Source organism: Populus trichocarpa, chromosome 1, assembly GCF_000002775.5.
Source record: "Populus trichocarpa isolate Nisqually-1 chromosome 1, P.trichocarpa_v4.1, whole genome shotgun sequence".
In the NCBI taxonomy this organism is placed as follows: domain Eukaryota; kingdom Viridiplantae; phylum Streptophyta; class Magnoliopsida; order Malpighiales; family Salicaceae; genus Populus; species Populus trichocarpa.
The window spans coordinates 40,832,744-40,840,700 of NC_037285.2; positions in this window are offsets into that span (position 1 = coordinate 40,832,744).

Below are 7,957 nucleotides of genomic sequence, written 5' to 3' on the forward strand. Positions count from 1 at the left end.
TCTGATTGTTAGTTAGAATTTTCTTCTTCTTCGTCGTCAATTGAATAGTCATCACCTTCATCGCAATCTTCAATATGGATATCATCATCTTCATCGACCTTTGCTTGTCTGCTAGAGCTCAAAACAACATTCAACTCCTCTGCATCAACATCAACAAGACTATTATCGAAAACATGAAATTTAAATTTTCTTTCAAGTCAATCGAAGGAGAAACTCGATATGGTTCAACCAACTCACTAACTTGAAAGACTTCATCTCGCACACTTGTGTCTTTGTTCTCATCCTGAACAACCTCGACACGACCCCTGGGTTTCCTTTTTAAAACGGATAACCAATCAACTCTTGATCGATCCTTTCTAAAGAAAGGGGTGTATGTGTAATAAACTTGTTGACATTGCTTTGCGAAAACAAAGACATCGTTTACGTTGCGGAGTCTAGCTTTTGAGTTGATTTCGACCAAACCATAGTGCAGATCAACTCTGATTCGTCTGTCAGTCGTGTCATATCAATAGCATTAGAATAAAAACACTATATTCTACTCGCTATGATATTGCAGTTTGACAACCTCTTCTAATCTATCATAGTAGTCAACTTCTAACTCACTACTAGTCGATCCCTTAACACAAACACCGTTGTTGTATGTCTTTCTTCCATGCCCGTATTGTTTAGTATGAAACACATATCCATTGATAAAATACCCGTTGTAGCACTTCACTTTTCTTTCAGGGCCCAGGCTTAGTGAAGACAATGACTTAACATCACTCCTTCCCATTTGATAAACCTTGTATGTAATGTACATCAATGAACAGTAAACGAGAATCTCATAATGACATGCATACAATAATTTTGCAAGTGATAATGAGTTTGTGATAGTACTTACATGTGTTCTGAACCACGTGGAAAATTATTCATCTTGTAATTGAAATATCTGAGATTCAGTCAACTATGAGTTATAGGACAACAAATATTGTCGATGTTGCTTGCAAGTGATAATGAGTGTATGATATCACAATATATAAATAGTATATTATTAACAAAGTTTAATTAGTAGTACACATATATATACTTACTGAATAAAAGGTCTCAGCTCATCACAGTTAAATAGAACATAATTGTGTGCTTGTTTTAAATTTATTACCGACAAATATCTTCCTCTTACGACATTTTTAGGTGTGGGTCATCCAGGATTGGAGAATATTGACAAGTTCCCACTAGAAGGCACTTCACCGCCATCATCATACCGTGGAATGCGATTGATTCTCGTTCTCAGATGAGGTTTGAAATAGTACGAGATAAATGTTAAAATCTCCTCAATAATATAGGCCTCACATATCGAAGCCTCAACATGCGCCTTGTTCTTAACCTTTTTCTTGAGATTGAATAAGTACCTGCATTGAATTAATCAAATATTTTCAATTAAGAAAAACAAAGAAAATACTTTTATATATGAATTACATTGCAACTGTAATATCTAACCGTTTGAATGGATACATGCATCTATACTGGACCGGTCCTCCAACTTTTGCCTCGAATGATAGATGTATGGGGAAATGCTCCATTGAGTCAAAAAATGACGAAGGGAATATCATCTCAAGTTTGCATAGTATCTCGACGATATTCGTTTCAAGCCTCTCAATGTGATCAACATTCAACTTGCTGGAACATATATCTCTAAAGAAATGATTGATCTCCGTGAGTGCATCCCTTATCCCTTTTGGCAACAAATCACGAAAAGCTAATGGGATGAGTGTTTGCATAAACATGTGGCAGTCATGACTCTTCATTCCATACAATCTGCATTCCTCCGTATTAACCAGCCTTGATATGTTCGAGGCATGTCCATCGAGAAAACGCAGACTCATAAGTCATTTGTAGACTAATAGTTGTGCGTTTTTCTCTAACACAAAGCTTGCTTTTGGTTTTGCAACCCGTGACCCATCTCAAACCAACTCCATATTTTTACGGTTATAGAACAAAGTTATATCCAATCTAGCCTTAATGTTGTCCTTTGTCTTCCCCTTCATATCCATGACGGTGTTGAAAATGTTCTCAAACATGTTCCTTTCAATATGCATGACGTCAAGGTTATGGCGAAGCAGATTGGTCTTCCAATAAGGAAGCTCCCAAAAGATACTTCGCTTTACCCAATTATAGGTCAAACCAAAACCATGAAACTTCTGCTTACCTAATTGCAGACCAAACACAATGTCACCGTACTCTGATACAACATCATGCAATTCTTCACCAAAAAGACGTGGATATGCAACATCCTTTTCAACTCTGCCAACAAAGAAATCTTTTTTGCTCTTTCTGTACCTATGATTCTATGGCAAGAAACGACGATGACAGTAAAAAAAAAAGCTTTACCTCTGTTTGTTAGCGTGAATGCCTTGTTGTTTTCCATGCAGTATGGACATGCTAGTTTTCCATGCATACTCCAACTAGAAAGCATTCCATAAGCTGGAAAATCATTAATAGTCCACATCAAAGTCGCCCTTATAACAAAATTTTGTTTCCTCGATAAATCATAAGTCAAAGCTTTGGAGGAACTGCGCCAATTCATCAATCAACGATCGAAGACACATCTATATTCCGGCCCGGGCTGCTTGGACCGGGTATGACAGTAGATAAAAACATGAACTCCAACCTCATACACATTTTCGGTGGCAAGTTATAAGGAGCAGCAAATGACCCGAATGGGCTGAATCTGTTTGTACACAACCCAAGACACATGTTCCTTGATTCAGTTGAAAAGTGAGGATGCACACTGTTAAAGTGTTTCCATGCTTCGTCGTAAGAAGGATGCATCATCACTCCATCAACCATATCATGTGATTGGTGTCATGTCATGTGCTCAGTAGTCCTTGGTGACATGAATAACCTCTGCAGTCTAGGTGTGATTGGGAAGTATCTAAGTTTTTTATATGCCACTAGAGTCTTTCCCCTGCCAGTTCTGGGTTTGTAACGAGAATGCCCATATGTCATGCACTCGGTCAGCTCAGCATTTCCAAGGTAGTATAACATGCAAAAGTTATGGCACATGTCAATTTTCTGGTATCCTAAACCGAGGGGTTTCATCATGGACTTCGCAGCATAGAAGTTCTCTTTCAGCCTGTTCCCTTCAAGTAAAATGCTTATTGCCTATTCAATAATTTTGTCATACCTAACCTCACTCAACCCGTGATCTGACTTTATGGTGAACACCTGTGCTATGACTGATAATTTACTGTGGTTCATGCAGCCATCCCATAATGGTTCGTTAGAATCTTTCAACAAATCAAAAAACCTAGCTGAATCTACATTAGGTTCTTCTTCTACGATTGGACATTAACTGACATTACCTTGATTCATTCTCATTGCATCCATAACCATATTCCTATAAGGATTAGTGTTGTCACTTGCCACTTCATGCATGTTGCTAGCATTAGAAGTTGACCCAACCACCCTTTCTCCCATGCTCTTATTACGAACAAATACTTCTCCCTTTGTGTAGAAGATGCATCATTACAATATCTGGATGTAAATACTTTTTATTTTGACACTTCCTGAATGGACACCTAATACCGCCTCCAGTAAAATTTTTGGGAATAGATGTGAAATTAATAAAACCCTAAACCCCATTACAATAATTCATCCTCCGCAATCCTTGGGGTGAATCTCAATACATCCATGACTTCTATCGAACCTCTATAAAATTATGATGACAACATATATTAATTAACTATGTTAGGTAAATAAATTTGCAAAAATATTGGTTTACCTCAAGATTATCCAACAAACTAATTACAACTTCTCATAAATATTAAATATTCATTATCAATTATCAACGTCCATACAAATTAATACATATAAATTTACGGAAATTACAACTTCGCAATACTATTGATAAAAATTAAAACGGACTCGTTAAATAAGCTATTAATTATTTCAAAACAACACATATAATTCGATAATTCAATAAAGTTTCAACAATTCCAAACAAATACAATTTTACAAAATCTAAAACAAACCATAACAAGTACGAAATTATACATTCATATACTACAAGTTTGTTTGAGAAATAACAATAAAACATGTACATATACTAACAAAATACATATACTAAAAAAAAAAAAAAATTGACATTTAAATGTTAAAATTTTAAAAGATAGAATTACTTACAAAAACTGATAAAATATGTTGGTAAATCAGAACACGGATGTTGTGACCACAAAACTTAAAGAAATATGACTTGTTGTGCTGAGAAGAGGGAGATTTTTTTTTAGGGGGGCTAGTTGTTTGCAGTAGGGGAGCGTTGGGATGGGGAAGAAGAAAGAGAAATAGGGGAGGAGAGGGTCGGCAGAGTGGTCATATATTAACTTTTGTCGATGGAATCACCGATGAACTACTTCTGTCGGTGATTCCGTAGGCAATTTTGAAGGTGAATCAGTCTCGTCACTGTACGAAGATTCCGGTTTGAATCCCTTAGTGATTCCGTCGGCAATTCGAACAGTGAATCGGTCACGTCACTGTATGGAGCTGCCGGTGTAAATCCCTCGGTGATTCCATTTATAAAATCACCTGCAAAAACATCCACATCAGCGAACCGTCTTTTTTTTTAATTCTGAATATTTCGTCTGTAATTCTGAATATATAAAATTATAAATAATTAAATAAAAATAAACCTCAAGAAATATTTCAAGACATCAAGGATAAAAGACTAATTTACTCCTGATAATGTAAGTTAGTTATTCGTTTTTACTCATGTTTTTTATCAAAATAATTTTTATTAGTAGCGTGTTTGTTTAATTAAAACTATAGGTAATTGAAATAATTTTTCTCTCTTTTTTCTTTTCAGTATCCTAGAGGCGGCTTGAAATCCATGCTCATGTTTTTTCTTGTTTTTCTTCTCTTTGGTGAGTTTCAATTTTTCTCTTCTATTGTACTGTCGCATATGTGCGTTGTCGCGGTGAAAAAACATTCACTCTCAAAATTATATGTATCTATGTGGCAAATATAGGAAGACAAGGAATTCTTATCTTTTATTAGTAGAAAAATAGAATGGGAATCGCCACCTAATATTTTGGTCACTAGGAACCCTAACTGGTCTCAGAGATCGAGTACGGACACTGGTTGCGTAAAAGAAAGGTATTAGCACCCCAAATACGCTCTGCCTAAGGTAAGCTGCATTGTTTTATTGTCTGATAAAATCTAAGCTCTTGTCGTGTTTTCTAGTTTCTGATCTGTTTATGGTTTAAGAAAAGTCCTCCTCGGTAAGGAGGTCCTTATCTTATCGGGTAAAAACCTAACCATTCTAAAGTTAAAAAACTATCTTTTTAATATCGAGACTACGCCTTATATATAAGCGCGTTATCCTTAATATTAAAAGAAAAAAATATTTGTTTTTGGAATTTTTGAAATATTGGTCTAGTTCTCGTGACTTTAATAAACGGGTTATTAAAGTCAAAATACATGCTAAAACATTTGTTTTTTGTCTTTTTTTTTAGAGACTTGGCCGTATGAAAACAAAATATTTTTTTAAATTTTTTAATGTTTTGACGAAAACCACGTATTTTAATACCGGATTTGTATCTTTACAGTATACAAATACAAACCAATATAAATCAAAATGTCGTTAAACATTTATGCAGAAAAATCACAAATTTCAAAAAAAAAATTAATTTTTTTGTATGGGCTGGACTCGGCCCAAGAGAAAACTAGACCGAGATCTGGCCAAAATGAAATCGGGCCAGAACTGACCCAAAAGAGAACCTACTTGTGGTTGGACTCAACCCAGCCGCGTGGGGTGGGTTGATGTTCCAGCCCAAAACAAATCAATGTATTGGTTGCTGGTTACTCTGCTGAGCACAGTAACTAGTGAATTATAATTAGGTGATTACTGAATTGCTCACGTTCTGCATGCAAATGAAGAAGAACAAAAAATGGACAAAGGAGGAGGGAAGGTTACCTGCAATGAGGGAGCGTGGTTGCTGTCTCTGGTGGCTTGTGGGGGCGGCGGCGGCGGCTGGGAACTCCAGTGATTCTTCTTCCAAACGTGGTGGTTATGCAGTGAGGACCTGCTGCGCCGGTCGATGGTTCTTCTCCTCCTGAGAGTGTGATTTTTTTTTTTTGCTTTGTCTCTACTCTTCTTGCTTCTCTCTTTCTCTTTTATTTTCTTTTCTTTCGTTTCGTTCACTCTTTCTCTCTTCTCTGTTTTTGTTTCCCTCTTTCCCCTCTCCTTCTTCCCACCTCTGTTCTCCCCTGTTTCCTTCTCTCTATCTCCCTATCTCCTCTGTTCTTCTTTCGATTTCTCTTCCCAATACCCCTCTGTTTTGGTTTCTTTATTTATTCATTCTCCCGTCAACTCCCCCCTGTTCTGTTGGTTTCCCCCTCCTCTCTGTCTCTGTCTCTATCGTTTTGTTTTTCTTCTCCCCTGTTCTGCTCTGTCCCCCCTTCCTTTCCAAAACTTTCCCCGACACTCTCTCCTTCTCTTCCTTCTCTAATCCTCCACTGTTCTCTCTTTCTCCTCTGTCTGTCCTTGTCTTTCCTCCTCCCCTTTCTTCAGTACATCCTCTGGCCAGAGGATGCAGGCGTTTTCATTTGTTGTTGCAGGGACAGAGTAACGGCCGGCGTGCATGGTGGCGAGTGATATCAGCCGTGAGACATGCCTCCTTGATTGAAGCAAATCAGCGCCTTCGCTGCTGCATCGTCTCTCGGCCAGCTGCACACAACGTCTTCTGAAGAAAACAGTGTTCAGTGAAACGGCACCGTTTTGCAACTTTAAATGATATTTCTGATTTGGTCCTTGGATGTTTTTGCAATTTTGTAATCAAACCCCGGATAAATTATAATTGGATCCCTTGATATTAGCACCTTTTCCGGTTTAGTTCTTGGTTTCGGATTGTTTCAATCAAGTCCCTAAATGACCATCAATATTCAATAATTATGCAATTGAGCTCCTTATTTAACCAAATCAACTCTTCAAAATTATAATTGAACCCCACAACTTTAATTGACTTAAAAAATAATTTTTCTTGCAATCAAACCCTCCATAAATTCAATTAAACATTAGATAAAATTTAATTGAGTCCATAAACATATGATTTTGGACTTTTTTTTTCCTCCAATTGAATTTTCCTTGTCAATAGAGCTTTCATTAGTTAAAAATATACTGTTAATTTTTTTTTTTGTATTTTTGAACCTCCTCAATCAATTTCTGGTCATTTTATGAGCATTCAACATCCTTTTCTCGCTTCTATTATTTCTTTGAATTTTTTTTAAATATATATTTTTTGTATTTTTTTTAATATTTTGTGTGGAAGCCCAAAAGGAGTAATAACACATAAGTTCAATTAAAGGGCCCTATCCCATTGTTTCTTTAAAGACTTCAGTAGATTTGTGACGCCTAGTTAAAGGTCGGAAGAAATAACTTGCTTTCTCTATTCAATAAAATAAAATAATAATAATAATAATAATAATAATAATAAAAACCTCTCTCATTCTTATCTGATGAAGGAAAAGGACAAAAGATATGGGGTGGAAAAGAAAAGGTGAAAAGAGAACAATATATATATTCTCCATTTTAAAATATGTATTTTTATATTTTGAAATGCAAATATAAAAATATGGTGTTATTAATTTATACTTTGCCTTTGAGCATAGATAATACATTACATTTCATGGAATCGTTACTTTAATTAAAAACCCAGCAACATCGTGAAGGAAAACAAAAGGCAAGAAGAAGACGAATAAAACCCCGTTTGTTTGCTGGAAAGTAGTTTCCTTTTGAAAAGTGAATTCCGAAAAAGTGAATTCCGAGAAAATGAATTATTTTTTTATGTTTGATAGTGTAATTGAAAATAAGTTGGAAAACACTTTCCAGTGTTTGGTTATGTCATGGAAAATGAGCTGGAAAATAACTTATTAATGTTTTATTTTTCTCAAGTTTATTAAAATAATGAGGAACAAATCTTACAAA